The 15,812-nt window shown below is 36.4% G+C and overlaps 1 long non-coding RNA gene across 5 annotated transcripts in view; it reads left to right on the top strand.

Annotated features, from left to right (window-relative positions):
- Positions 1-15,812, top strand: part of LOC112679072 (uncharacterized) — a 75,370-nt gene that overhangs the window by 48,089 nt on the left and 11,469 nt on the right. For 3 of the 5 annotated variants that reach the window (XR_007407887.1, XR_003148098.3, XR_003148096.3), the window contains one exon: positions 15,231-15,338. This is a non-coding gene — a long non-coding RNA (uncharacterized LOC112679072). The remainder of the gene's footprint in view (positions 1-15,230; positions 15,339-15,812) is intronic. The other 2 variants (XR_003148100.3, XR_004811609.2) reach the window with 1 other exon arrangement.

The raw sequence follows: 15,812 nt of genomic DNA, 5'->3' as shown, positions 1-15,812 counted from the left end.
TGCTTCTAGAATTTAATTAGAGACTGAATTTTGATTTTCCTGAGGGCTAGTTTAATTCTGATTTACTGAAATACACATTTCTTCTTATGGCTAGGAATAAAGGTCATTTCTTTCTAAACAGTCAGGTATGCTTTTTTCATTGGATAATAAAAGTTGCATGGACTCAAATTCCATTTGACAAATACCAGGAAACATAGCTTTAAGTGCTCTGTTCTACTGAAATCATTCTACCTCTTTTACCTTCCATTATTACTTGACTTTGCTTTTCTTTATACATTTGTGATTTCATTATGTTGTTACTTCTTATGTAAATTTTTTTATGGAAGGAGATGGGGTAAAAATATCAAATTAATAAACATAGCTATATGGGGTTTGAAAAATGTTTTGCATATATCTCAAGGGTGTACCAACAGATCATTTTAATTTTGTTTTTGTTGGTGGTGTTCATCTGTTTGCTTTGCTTTGCTTAATATTTCTTCTTAGGAATTTTGTAATAGTATCTGCATTATTTGGAAAACTGTCCCTCTCCCATTTCCACAGTTTTGGTGGGTATGTTAGTTTCCAAGGATTGCCATAACAAAGTACCACAGACTGGGTAGCTTAAGACAAGAGAGGTGTTTTTTTTGTTTGTTTTGTGTGTGTGTCATAGTTTAGGAAGACAGAAGTCCAAAATTAATTAATGTCTCAGTATTCGGTCTTTCTTGGGGTCTCACATCAAGAATCTACTCCATGCCTTTCTCCTAGTATCTCATGTTTGTTGGCAAATAGTGGTCTGTAGATGCATCACTCTAATGTCTGCCTCCATTGGCATATGGTGACCTCCTCGTGTTTTCACATGGTTTTCTCTTTGTGTATGTCTGTCTCAGTATCTCTCCTTCTCTTCTCAGGGCACCAGGCATATTGGATTAAGGGTCCACCCTATTCTGATACGATCACATCTTAACTCATTATGTCCATGATGACCCTATTTCCAAAAAAAGCCACATTCTGAATTTCCAGAAAGATATGAATTCTTGGAAGACAATATTCAATCCATTACAGTGGAATGACCAAGGATAGTATTCATCCTTTTGATTACAGCATTAGTCAATCAGATTCCTCCCAGATTTTACATATGAAAACTAGTAAGAGAGGATTTCTCTTTCTTTGTGGATCACCACAGGGAGACAACGTAAGCCTGAAAAACCTTTCTCATCAATGTTTTTTAGAGAATGAGGCTAATATAAAGAGAAAAAACAGAACTGAATGATGGGAGGAAGATGGGGGAGGGATGGGAAAGAGAAGGATCTGGAATTCCTGAAACTCAGAGCAGAAACAAATAAATCCCTTTATTTGTTTATCTATGAGATTGTTTGCTGCAACTGGAAATTATTGTTTGTTTGTTTTAATAGAAAGGATTTTCAATAAAACCAAACACAGGGCGATTTTGCATTCTAGTGAGAGGGCAAGTGAGAGAGAGGGAAATTTGTGTAAATTAAAAAATATATGTGTCAATATACCTATTGACACAATTTTAATCATTGGATCTGTTTCCAGTGTTTTATTCTTCAGTCTAAATATGTACCAATGATGGAATGGTTAAATAAATTAACGTAATTTGCATTTTAAATATTGTGCTGGTATCAAAATTGTGGGGCAGTTATGTGTACTCATATGGAAAAGGCTCCAATATTATGTCAAAAAATAAATCATGGAACAAGGTGTATGTTTTGATACCATTTATGAAAACCATGCTTGGGTGCATATGCACCTATATATACACCACACACTTAGAAATATATACTGGAAGGGTATATACAAACCTACTAATAATAGTTATTGTTAGAAAATGTGGGGATGGAGAATTTGGGGCAAAGAGAAAAGGTTTCTATTTTTATCCTTCATAGATTTATCCTTTCTGCGTATTTCCCCATATATTCCTTTACTACTTGCTTCATTAAAATCAAACAAGTCAACAACACAAAAGGAAATAACTGTGGCAGAGTTATTTGCCTCCTCTGATAGGCTGTATTTTCCTTCATCTCCATGTGTTCCCATAGTTGTCGAGATGGTTGCCCTTTGAAAAAGCATATATGTGTGTCACACACATAAGTACCCGTAGGGAGTAAGTTATCAGCAGTGAATAAAGAATGCTGCTGAGCTGAGACTGAGTGGACAGAACTGTTCCTTAGCCTCGGGCTATTGCTACCATGGGGCCATTATGACCCAGTCTTGTGATCTTTATATATATTTCTGGATGCACATTTTTCCACCTGTCTGGAGGATAAATTCATAGAAGCTGTCCTACTGAATCAAAATAAATGTACATTTTACATTCTGATTGATTGATACAACTAAACAAAAGAAGTCAGCCACTCTTACTGGTTTAGCTTTATTAAATGCCTTCCTCTGATATTTATGTGAAGTACAGAACTATTTAGATCTTGGTGAGCACTCCCTAAATATAATGTGGACTTTTTTAATAGGAAAATAATTTTTAATAAGAAAATTTGCTTTGCTTGTGTTCTCCCAGAGTGCAAATTTGAAATGTTCAGTGTCAAAAAATAAAGAAAAATGGCATTCACTACTCCCTTCTCGTCCCCACCCACATCAAAGCTGGTATAGCTGTCTCTGAAAAGTAGACATCTTTCACTTACAATGAAGCCAACAATAGAGACAGAACCCATCCTCATAGCAACAAATCCGATGCCTCGAGAAGAGCCAAGTGGAACAGCACAAGGCCCTGTGCCAAAAATCTGAAGATGCAGGAAGTGCCTTGGGATGGGCTCCAGCTGCAGCGGAAATGTGAGAAGCCTCAAATGGTTAAAAGGAAATAGTCTGCCAGAGGAGGGACTTGTGTGTCGCAGGATGTGTTGCTACAAAGAATTTCTCTGGCTCTTTGTTGTTAAGTTATCTGATACTGTGCATATCAATATTCTTTTTTACTGAATTTTACTGCATGAAATAGGAAAGGGGCATGGAAGACACATATTGATTTCACCCCTTCTGCTGATGCTGCACCGTCTCGTCTTGCCTGTAACATCCCCATGAAAACACCATTGAAGGGTCAATGAGCTGTAAAATGGTTACTTTTATCCTCCAAAATAATATTTCACTAATATCTATGCTTGGAGATTCATACACTATTTCAAGGACATAGATTTATTATGAAATGTAATCTTTGCTCTTAGGGAAAGCATATACTTTTGTTAAAGAAGAATTTCATCCAAATGGCAAATATAAACAGAGATGAATGGATTCATCAGTTTAAGATCTCTATAATGAGGGAAGGGGCAAATAACATTATTCCTGTTAAAGATTCTGTTTGATAAAATGAGCCCCCGTATGATGTGATCTTCACCAAATATACTCTGTGATGGAATCTGGAATATTCATAACAGAGCTTTTATTTGTGAAGTTTCCTTTTTGTATCAAAACACTTTCACATACTCTAACTTGCAATTTATGCCAATTAGCAATCTTGTGAGTTTTGCAAATAGGTGTTAAATTTGATTCACCCATGTTACCTCAAGTGTCTTTGTAAAACAGGTCATGGTATAAAATTCAATAAGCAATTTCAAGATTAGAAAACTGAGAGGTTAAGTATATTACCCAAGGTCATCCTAGTTAGTAACAGAGTAAGGCCTGCACTTCTGCAGAGCTCAAAGGTACAACCACTGAAGTCCTACTTGCTTTCATCTTCTCTCTTCAGAGAGAACGTGTGCTCTTTCCTGCAAGCTCTTCTCCTGCTCACTCTCTCAATAATGGGCATTATGATCTCAGAGCCATTCTCCACAACAAGAAACTTTTCCTCACACTGCACTACTTACTATACTTATTATCGTGTGGCATTAGTTGTGCAGTTTGGGCTCCATTGAAGGAATATTATTTTCAAATTGAAAAGGATAAAATGCACGTGAAAAGATGCAATCAAGTCCAAATGCAGGTAAAGAGAGAGAATAAAAGAATAGCTATAAGCTTTTAATAAGCTCACATCACTAAGGCCTAGAAACTTTGGCGTGATGGAAAGAGCACACAGGTTGTCTTACACAAGTTGGATTTGAATTTTGGCCCTTACATTTTTTGCTGTATGAAATATAATCAAGAGTCTTTAGCTACTTTGAGCCTTGGATTCTTCAATGATAAAGTAGGCATGGTAATAGCTATGTCATAGGGTATTTCTAAAGTGCTAAAATAATGATTGTACTTCATCGGTACTTAATAAATTGTAGCTATAATTAATGAGGTATGAAATCAACTGACTGAATTGACTCAGAGTGCACGTGATTTCAAGAATATATTCTAATTAATAAATGATTTATCAGAACTTTGGGAGAGATAACTAAGTATGAAGACTTAGCAAGTATTCACTGATACCAAATCATGATCCTTCCAAAGAATGGTGCTTTGGGGTCTACATAGTGGTCACATCTGGCCTGCAGTCTATTGTTTGGCCTGAGACCCAAGAAGGTGTTTATATTTTTAAATGGTCAGGGGGGGATCCCTGGGTGGCTCAGTGGTTTAGCGCCTGCCTTTGGTCCAGGGTGTGATCCTGGAGTCCTGGGATTGAGTCCCACATTGGGCTCCCTGCATGGAGCCTGTTTCTCCCTCTGCCTGTGTCTCTGCCTCTCTCTCTGTCTCTGTCTCTCTCTGTCTATCTGTCTTTCGTGAATAAATGAATAAAATCTCAAAAAAATTTTTTTAAATGGTCAGAAAAAAGAATTTTTAAAGATATTCCATAACCTGTGGAAATGAAATGAAATCTAAATTGCAGTGTGCATAAAGTTTATTGGAACAACAGCTGCATTTGCTGTTCATAATTCATTTGCATTAGGTCTAAGGTAGCTTTCCCTATAGAATGACAGAGCTGATTAGCTGCAGCAGAGATCATGTGACCAAAAAGCTTAAAATATTCACTACCAAACTTTTTACAGGAAAAGTTTACAGGACCCAGAGTAGAACATTAGGTCAGAGAAACACCCCAGACACATTGTATCTGTATTTCACAAAGTGTTTACATCAGCCACCTGTGACAGAGGCAGCTACTGGGGAGCAAACACAAGTGCGTGCTGTCCTTCTATAGTCTTCCTGGGAGGTGCCTGCCCTCTATGATTATATATCCAAAGTGTGGCCACGTGAAAAGCTTAGCCAATGAAATGTGAGCAAAAAGAGTATGTATCATTTCCAGGAGAGATTTTTCAAGAAGCAGGCTCTAGTGGATGACAGAGCCACAAAACCTAAGAGCTATGGCCTGTATTGCATGTCAGTGGTAGCAACTTGCCCACCAGAAACACCTGTTCTTGGACTTTGATTTGAATAAGAAATAAAATATTACTATCTCTCTAACTAATTCACTCTTAAAATGTCCTGAAAAAGATAAGGCAACGTGTCTGAATGAAAATACTTAAATGCATTTATTGATGAACATCGGCACTCAACCTGGGTCACTTAATCAATTGATGCCAACATGGATGGAAGAGGTGTAACACCAGAATTCTTCATCCTTGCTCCCACGTTAATAACCAGTTCTATGAGACCCAACTAGTAATTTTTAATGTGTTAAGCCTGCCTCTAGAAGAGTTCCTTTGGATCTACTTTTTTCTGAAAAGCCCAAGTGAAGAGAGTCACTAGGACAATCATTAGTGAGGCACATTTCAGTTTAACATAAAGACTAATTAAAAATAAAATAGAGAACTGCCCAAACACAGTTACCTTGCAATGTACTGTGCTCTCTATGAAGTGGTGAAGCAACAGATAAAAAAACCATCATTAAGTCTAAAAAAGAATTCTATAATTATACAGGAGGTTGGATTAATAATTCCTCTAATTCCTTCTAACTTGTAGTTCTTTAATTTCATCATTAAATGTTTTCTTGTTTTAATCATGCACTTATTATTTTGTCTCAAGAAATTTAAAGATCAATAAGTTGGAAGGCAATTTTGTCACTTTGGTTATCTATAAACTGATGATATGCCCAGGTCCTAACTATACAATTCAGGGACTTTGGATTAACTTATTCATTTTGCCATACAGTAATAAGGTATCCTGGGGAATAGAAAGATATGAAGGAGGAGGACTGGTGTATTCGTTAGGATATGTCCATCTGCAAGCAAGAAAATACCAATTAACAGTGGCTTAAATAATAGAAATAAAGAGATTTAATAATTTCACATCAAAGAAGTTTGTACTTGGCTGAGCCTGCATCAACTAAGAGATCAAAGTTGCTGTCATATACAGTAAGATCAATTAGTAATTAGGTAGTAAGTCATATTGACATATATCTGATTAGACATACTGAGAAGGGGTTATTGGGGTGCATGCTAGTGGGGGGGGGTAAGGAAGAAGGAAGAAGAGAGAGAGAGAGAGAGAGAGAGAGTCTTAAGCAGGCTCCACCTCCAGTGCAGAGCCCTCTGTGGGGCTCAATCTCACAACTCTGAAATCATGACCTGAGCCAAAATCAAGAGTCAGACACTTAACCAACTGAGCCACCCAGGCATCCTTAAATATTTTTAAAATAATGAACGTATGAATATCAATTTAATGTAAGTCTGGACAAATGCTCTTTAATGGTTATTTTCCCCCTGGGATTTGGGGAGATCTCTTCACATGAAGGAAGCAAGAGAGAATTTGAACAAACTTACTTCATTGCCCGCTGAAGAAGCTGCTCAGAAAAGAGAAAGTCACTGCTTATCAAGAATTCCTTCGATTCTTCTCAGAGTCAACCTGAATGAAGAGTTCCTTAGGCAGCTAGAGACAAGTTTTATGGATACAGTAAATAAATTTTTATTGCTAAGTAAGCCAAAATGTAAGCAGGAATGCTTAATGATACTCTAGATACCCCGGGAGTGAACTTTCGCCATCCTTCATACATTGCTGACATGTCAACTACAGCACTTCACACTTGACTGAGAAGCTATTAAAACAATTACCAGGTCATTAACAAGGGCTTTTAAGACCAGTTTTGAAACCATACTAGTGAGAAAATTTGCTTTGATAGGCATATTAGCCCAGAGGGTGGCCTGGACTTGGACAATTTTCAACTTCAAGGCCCTGTCCTCTGGCCTCTCTTCTCTTTATTCTTCTGATTTCTGGGACACTCCCAAAAGCTTGTAAATTATTATTTTAAATTTCATTAAAACCCCAACCATTTATGCCAGAACAATTGGAAGACTCTTGCTTGAATGCCTGTGGTTCTAAGTATCCAGATTCAGAGCAAGTTTTCTGTAACCAACCTTGTCCTGCTTGCTCCTCTCACAGCTTGAGGCCTTCTCTTACCTCCAACACCCAAGTGCACTGTCTTCATCAGGCCCATAGCTGTCCTAAAACTTCCACAGCAACAGCTCACCCTCCCTGCTCTTCCGGATGCCACCCAGTGCTTCCAAATTCCCCTCTCTCCCCTAGAGTCAACATTTCTACCCCTTCTCTCCTAACTAGGTACAGAGAGGAGCATGTACTCATCCTGGTCATAGTAATTGACAGAGATGATAAGTTTCTGACATGTCTCATGAAATATATGTTTGTATTTCAAAGAGAAGCCTATTGCAAATGGATTAAATGCTGTTTAACGTGTTAGCTCTGAGGAAAATAGTACTGTTTTGTTTTACTGAGGAGAAATTAAAGAACACAATGATAGTCCAGTTAGGAAGGTCTTAATTGTCTCTTAATTCATGATTAAATGAAAAGCTAAGCAATAGCCATTATTACCAGATGTCCTTTTATCTACCTCCCCTCTCCCCCTAAGGTGGGATTCTTTATAAATAGGCCTGACATAGAGATAGAGAGATGAATATGCATGCCAAAGAGATGAGCTCTAATGTAGCTGAAATCTGACAGCTAAACCAGGTGGCCATTCTAAGTGGGTATTCTGACCCTTTCATACTTTCCACAGGACATTCTGTGACAGCTTTATTGTTCATTGGGACACTGAGGAGTAGTGCCTTCTTACTCATTTATGGAAATATTAAATACTCGGCCAATGTGATTTCTAAATAAAGAAATGTTTGCAGCAGAGAATATACAGATATTACATTCTCTCTTATGGCAGATAGCTAGCCTATCTCAGAAAGAAGACAGAAATTTTGGAGAGAATTTCACCTAATACGCAATAGTCAAAATCTGTTACTAACATGGAGACTCAGGCTTCTTTGGGAGCTTCTACATAGACTCTTGCAGAACAGATAACAAGTATACTTTTGATTAGGAATGTCTCCCTCTTTTTTTATATCAATTTTACTGCCAGCACATCTCCTCCCACAGAAAATAAGTGAGTAGAAATCAGATCTTGATATTCTACTCGTAGAATCTGGCTGCAATCAACTGCAACTTTTATGGGAAGTAATGCTGCTGTTGGTTTTGTTTCTTTCATTTCTCAGACTACCGAAGAGACCTATTTCAAAATAGGTCTAAAAAATACAGATTGTTTAAGGTCTTAATACTGTTCAAAGCAAATTACTAATAATAGTAAAATAATGGCTGAACTTTTAATTTCAGCAATTTTTTGCAATAATTAAACAATGAAAAATCTATCATTTTCAGATGCAAGTGTTGCAGTTTGAGAATCCAATATTCTTTTTTTAAACATTTACATAGTTGACGTTGTAAAGCCCTTCTAGTACATATGCTTCTTTGTCATCTTTCAAATTGCATAATTACTTACCACATTTTTTTTTCTCATGTGACAGAAGAGACTGTATTAACTATCTGTTGCTATGAAAAAAAACTACCTCATGATTTAATGCATTAAAACAAGAATAAACAGGGATGCCTGAGTGGTTCAGTGGTTGAGCATCTGCCTTTGGCCCAAGGTGTGATCCTGGAGTCTTGGGATAGAGTCCCACATCATTCTCCCCATAGGGAGCCTGCTTCTTCCTCTGCCTATGTCTCTGCCTCTCTGTGTCTCTCATGAATAAGTAAATAAAATCTTAAAAAGTTTTAAAAAAACAAGAATAAATACTTCTCTCATAGTTTCTCTGGGTTGGGAATCTGAGAGCCACTTAGGTGAGTGATTCTGTCTTAGGGGTCTCTCTTGCAGGGCTGCAATCAGGGTGTTGTGTGGGACTACAGTTATCTGAAGGCTTACTAGACAAGGAAGATATCCCAGGTGTCTGACTCACATAGCTGGCAAGTTGGTGCTGGCTGCAGGAAGACTTAGTTCTTCACCATGTGGATCTTTCCATTGGACACCTTGAGAGTCATATAGCTGTTGCATTTACCCAGAACAAATGGCCCAAAACAGAGTAAGGCAGAAATGACAGTGTGCTTGATCATGTAAGCTTGGAAATCACACACTTTTGCTCTGCTGGATTCTACTGGTCATATAGATAAACTGACACAAGTGGGAAAGACTACACTAGGGCATGAATAGAAGGGAGGCAAAAATCATTGGAATCATCCTGGAGACAGGCTGCCAGATAGCCACAAACTGGAACAATAACTAACACAGAGCAGAAACCCAATAAATTATATATTAGTTGAATGATTTTTCTTTTTAATAAAGCAGAAGAATGAGAAGCAGAAAGTAGAATGCCAAAAGGACTGGCAATGCTTGAATTAAGTGTCATGTGCCCTATTGTCTACCATGTTTTGTCAACAAACAAGAAAGCTTTCCTCTAAGTTATTCATATAGGACATTATTTTTATTTTTGCTTTGTAATAAATATTTTAAAAGTGAACAGTTGGAGAAAAAGCAGTAATTATAAAAAGTCCCTTAAGATATTCAAATATTGGGACACCTGGGTGGCTCAGCAGTTGAGCGTCTGCCTTTAGCTCAGGGCACGATCCCACGGTCCTGGGATTGAGTCCCACCCTGGGCTCCCTGCATGGAGCCTGCTTCTCCCTCTGTCTATGTCTCTGCCTCTCTCCCTCTGTGTCTCATAAATAAATAAATAAATAAAATCTTGGAAAAAAAGATATTCAAATTATAACTTTATAGTTTCCTCATCTGAAAGTGTTTGACCAAATTAAAGCAGGGGACAGCTGAAATTAAACTAGTTTTTAAATGGCTATCATAATTCTTTTTAAAAATTATCTACAAATCAGGTTCTACATTGTTTTAGGACATTTCCATAAGGAGTTCTGTGAAAATAATGTGCATAAAATTAATAATCTTGATTATCCCATGTAGCATTTATAAAGTATCTAATTTCATCTTTTAAAAATAAATAATAAAATGAATAATATTTTTAAAAATCTTAAATGTGACTAAATCCTTTAAATATTTCCCTTCACTTAACCACTCCTTTCCCAAAAGATCAATGGGTTTCCCCACTGGAAGAGGGAAAATGATTTTTGGAACCAACTCTCTGCTTCATCATTTCCTCTTCAAGTCCATTTGTCCTCAGAATTCGTAAAAAAAGTGAAGATCCCCTTAGAAGTCACTGGTGCAAATTAGACTTTGGCTTGAAATTTTTGAAAATTTTCTGAGCAGTAAAAAGTTCTCAAGACACTAAGAACCAACTTTGTTCCTTTGAAAATTAAACATAATTACTTCACTTGGAAGATTATTTCACAATTCAGTGGATTCACTTCCAGGAAAATTGTCTTGGTGTCAAACCTAGTTTAGTTTTTTTTCTTCTTTGTACCAGACTTACAGTAGCTCTCCTTTATTTCATGAGGCACCCTGCAGGGAATAGGAATGCTTTGCAAATTAAACACTATTTGAATAAATTCAACATGGAAATGAAGGCCTTTATTATATTTAGCCTTTGTTATTATATATAATTTTATATAATTATAATTAATTATAAAATAATTGATTTTATAATGTAAAAAGATTAATAATATAATTTTATTATTAATTATAAAATAATTATAATTTATATAATGTAAATTATACTTAGCCTTTGTTATTCTCCTTTGTGTCAATGATGATGGTCAATTTCATCATGGATATTCATATTACTATAAATGTGATGCTAAGAAATCTCTAATATTGCCAGTGTTGGGTGAGAATATTGATGTATATGGATTAGTAGCTAATAGTGTGCTACTATTCTCTTTCATGTTACATTTTTCCTTGTCCTTCTCTTTGTTTCATCAACTTTCTGCAGCAGTCATTTAGTAACTAGACTCTACTCTGCTTTTTTGGGTTCTTTTGTTCTCTCCTAGTAAATCATTCTCCCAAGCCTCTAAAAGACTCTTGTTTTTCATCTGAACTCATTCCAGATTTGTTTATTTCTTTAACATTTATTTTGTTTTGCTTTAAATAATGAGGTGAGCAGCCTTGATTACAGAGCTTCATTGAAAGGGAAACGTATAGTTTTGGCTGCTTGACTGATGGATATAGATACAAATGTAGAGATAGAGAGATAGAGAGATAGATAGATGATAGATAGATAGATAGATAGATAGATAGATAGATAGATATCCAGAGAAGAAGTATTATATAATATAGTAGAAGGAGCAGAGGATTATGAAATAGGAACCCTGGTTCTAGGCCTTGCTATTATACCTGCCTGGCATGATTATTTGAGGAAATCACCTAATCTCTCTTGTCTGCCCTATCTTCATTTACTCATTCATTCCAAAAACACATATTGTGTGCTTAGGGATACAGTCATGTATAAGACAGGCTAGGTTTCCCCTTTTTTGGAACCAAATTGTTGTAAGAATTGACAAATTATAAACAAGTAAGCAGAGAATTTACAATCTTTAGATTTGATGATTGCTTTTAATAAATAAACATGGGAATATGTTAGAAAATGACAAAGGGTAAGGAGGGGGACTGTATTTAGATAGACAGGAAAGCCCTCTCTAAGAAGGCATTATTTGGATAAAAAGGACTCAGATATGGGACGAATCAGGGGACAAGCAAAAAGGGCAAACAAAAACCTGTAATTTTTGGTGTTTTTGTTATTTCAGGTCATAATGTTATTTATATAACTACCTTTCTGTCAAGACCACAGTTTAAAAAAGTTTTGTAGGCAAATCTCATCATCCCACCCCTCCATCTCTGTGGTAAGGGCATAGATAGTATCCACATCTTTAGACGTAAAAAGTTAACTCTGAAATTATTAGAATTTATGTTCCTCTGAAGTGAACTGCTTCACTATCACTGACTAAGAAATACTAGATTCTCCAAAGCGATCATGTAGATTTCTTTGGCATTGCCATGTGGTTTCACTTTTCAACTTCCTGGTGTTGAGGCCATTCCCCCTCCCCCCCCGCCCGCTACATACCATTTCACACTTTTCCAAGTTAAGAGAAGAATACTTCATTACTTCATTAATTTTGACTTGTTGAGGGGAAAGTATATGTTTAAGCTTGAGAAAGAGTTATTAGAAAGTTCAAGATTTGGTTCTGACACCACCGGTAAATAGAACATGGTAAGAACCTGGGTGAGAATTTGGACAAGTTATTTTAATCATTTGGGCCTCAGTTTCTTTCTTTATAGAATGTAAACAATGAACTAGATCAGCCTGTTTGTGAGAAGATTTTAATTCCATTGTCCAAGGAAATCTCTCATGGAATCCCAATGCTTCCATCAGTTATCATTTATTTTGTAAATGACAGAAACTAATCTAAGAAAAAAGCATTTATTATAAGAATATCAGGTGGTGACCTGACTGTGAGAATCATGGCTCATTCTAATAGGGACTAGACATAGATAACAAGTACTATTCCCTCGGTAAATCTGCAACAGAATAATGTTTATACGTTATCACTTGAGAAAGACTTTCATAACACATTACCTGAGAAAATAACATAATATTATTTTCTTCCTTCCCTTTTCCTTTTCTGAGCAAAGACAAGGTAATTCTATTATTGACCAAAGAGCAATGCTCCCTTGTTCTAAACCATGCCCTAACCAAACTTACCAAATGCCTCTGTTCCCCCTACTACCTTGCCACGATTAATTTAATATTATATGTCAAAATTCCAATGAGTTAGCATCGAGTGAAAATCTAATTGCTTGGCGTGGTACATGTGCAAAAAGAATCTGCGGGTGGAAGATGACTAAGTCCCTATTCCTGAAGAGACCTCACGAATACATTAGCACAGTAGGCCAAAAAAAAAAAAAAAAGGACACCACAAAGCGATACCAGCATGTCACTGTTCTGACTAGGAAATTTCCTAAAACACTCCTAGACATGTAATAAATGTATCCTTCTTGAGGATTAAATATTTTTTCAAGCAACCTCTAAGTTTTTAGTCACTCTCCACTGAAATAATATTTGCTTATCATTAGGGAGTCCAGAAGGAGCTGTTCAAAATGCAATTTTCTCCCCGGGGCCATTCTGTTCCATGTTTATTGTTACATCTTATCATGTCCTCCAAAAAATAAAAATAGAAACTGCTTACTGGCAGTCATAACAGATGAATTCACCCTTCCTTGCCAGTAATCATGAAATTCTTTGCACATGGGATTTCTTCAAAGTAGTATCTTTTCTGACTGGGGGATCAAATCTTTAAAGAAAAAAATTTTTTTTTTCTTTTTTTTAAGTCTCACAGAATTACTTTAAGGCCAACCAGTAGCAAATTTTAGCATATTGATTTTTTTTGTATAAATAAGCTGACAGAGGTTAATTGATTTGCCCAGGGCCATACAGTATGCCTGGGACTGAGTTTAGAAACCTAGATTTTTAGCTTCCTGGTGTAAAGCTTTGTATTCAAGAATGAAGATCTTGCACACACATAGTTTAAAAGCAGTACGTAGGTTGCAGAACTATTTCTGACATCTGGCAAGTGTCTAGGAAGTCTCACCAATGTAACTGCTTTTTGGTTTTTGCCTGAGATCCTCAGAGTAGAAATTCTCATAAGTACTGCCCTATCTGTAAAGTCTCAGACTTTGTTCTTCTCAAGAGAGTAGTGTCATGCTGAGGAAATCTAAAAGGGAAGCATATACTTCTTATACGCAGAGAATACTCAGAAATAAAAAAAAAAAATTGCTGCCATTAACTCACAATGATTTCAATAATGACCTTTGTTCCAGAGGATCCAAATGCATATAGAGTGTGATTAGGATAATCAAGCCTTGAGATTATTCTGGGCCCAGGTTCAGTCTGGATGCCTAACACTTTACCTCAAAACAGACCCAAAACCTCAGAGAGGCCACAGGCTAAATCGACTTTCTTCAAGTCTTTCAGGTGAGGGGTAACCTGCTGGCCTTATCCGATTACTCAGATTTACCCTCTGTGTTCAGGCCCTTAGCCCGAAACCAGAAGCCTAGGTATCAAACAAAGTTGGACAGTTTCTGCAGGTAAGGGGTGCGGGTTGCATCTATCCTTTCTTCCTTTCACCCCACAGTCCAGATGTTTTAGGAACTGGTTCTGGTTAATTTGATCACAGTATGTTTTGAAAACGATGCCCTGTTTAGCAATACAGCTGGGGAACTGGTAAATCTGGCTTAGTTTTAATATCTTCAAAATGAACTAATTGCACTAAAGCAATTCTAAAACCCGTATGAGCTCTAAATTCTAAATACTTCAATCCCTCTAGAAGAGCATCTATAATGACAGAAGATGAGGGGTAGAAAAAGCCTTGGAGATTAACCAGCCCAGAAGTTTTTAAACTGTGATCCAAAGAAATCCCTCCAGGGGTCAAGGAAGTGTGGGGAGAATGAAAGATTTAGTGACTTGCATCCCACATGTCCTGACCCATGGAATCCTCCCAGATAAAACTCCTGATTTTATCAGTTGTAGATACTGTGCTTCCTTGCCTTAGAATACAAAGGCTTTAAACAAGTTATCTAATCCAACACCCTACTTACAGATGAGAAAGTAAATAGATCCTAGAAAATCTTAGTAGCTTGCCCAAAATGACATAGAAATGGCATTGGGCCATAGATGGCAGACTCCGGACTTAGATCAAAACTGACAACTCTGTTTTCCTTAGAATTGTGTTAAAAGTGATTTTTAACCTCACTGGGTCAGCTCGCTAAACTCACAAGCTACTGTTCCTTTCCAGGGTGTCCTTGTCTGGTGCTGGATAATCTTAAGAAAAGGATGGGAAAGAGATCTGTACCTCTAAGAGCGTGTACTAGCTTTTCAGAGAGACGAAGTGAAAAATTCATTATTCCAAATTCTAGGGATTAATTTCAAAAAGGTTTTTCAACTGTTCCTTTTAAATCATAGTGTAATTAACAGGTTGTTAGTATTTACTACCGGAGTGGTTCAGAGTTCCTTTATTTCCTACTGCAAATGTGTACTCTTCAGGAAAAATCAGGAAAACTAAGTAAAATGTCACAAACAAGGAAGAAAAACTATACTAAATCCCTATAATATACACTAAATTGGTATTCCTTTCCTTCCTAGTTTAGGAGACTTTGTGAAGACTGTACCTGACTTTGAAAATGACAAATACTGTGCCCAAAACGTTTTATCACTTTATATAGAAGGTCAAGAGAGAAAGCAAAACTCAAGGTTGGTATTTTGTTTGCAAGTGGAAAAAACATAACTGGTTTTCCTGACAGAAACTGTAATTTAACTTTTTAAGAGACTGAACCATTATTTCTACTGAATTCAGGAATATTCTTAAATTTTGTTTTAAAATGTTCACAAACGTGCACACAAAACAGGCTTTGAAATTGTTTGATGCCTCCGACAGATGAAACTAATATTTTATACAAATACCAATGGCCTTCATTGTTCTTTTCTTCTTTATAATCTTTTTGTCCCCCAATTTAAAAATTTTAAGCAAGTAGTAGGACCATCTGGAGCCCTTGTGTTTTTATTAGTGTTCTGACAGTACATCAGAAAAAGTCTGAAAACTCATAAAATGTCTCTAGAAAATATATAAAGTATGTCAGTATCTTAAAGGCAGATTTTTTGCCATGCTAAAAACTTATTTTCTGTATGTTGAAGTAATCATAAAATCAGTTGAATTTAGAAATTTTC

The sequence above is a fragment of the Canis lupus genome, chromosome 33 (genome assembly GCF_003254725.2).
Source record: "Canis lupus dingo isolate Sandy chromosome 33, ASM325472v2, whole genome shotgun sequence".
NCBI lineage: Eukaryota > Metazoa > Chordata > Mammalia > Carnivora > Canidae > Canis > Canis lupus.
The sequence above is the reverse complement of the archived record's forward strand: the minus strand, read 5'-3'. Positions and strand labels throughout refer to the sequence as shown.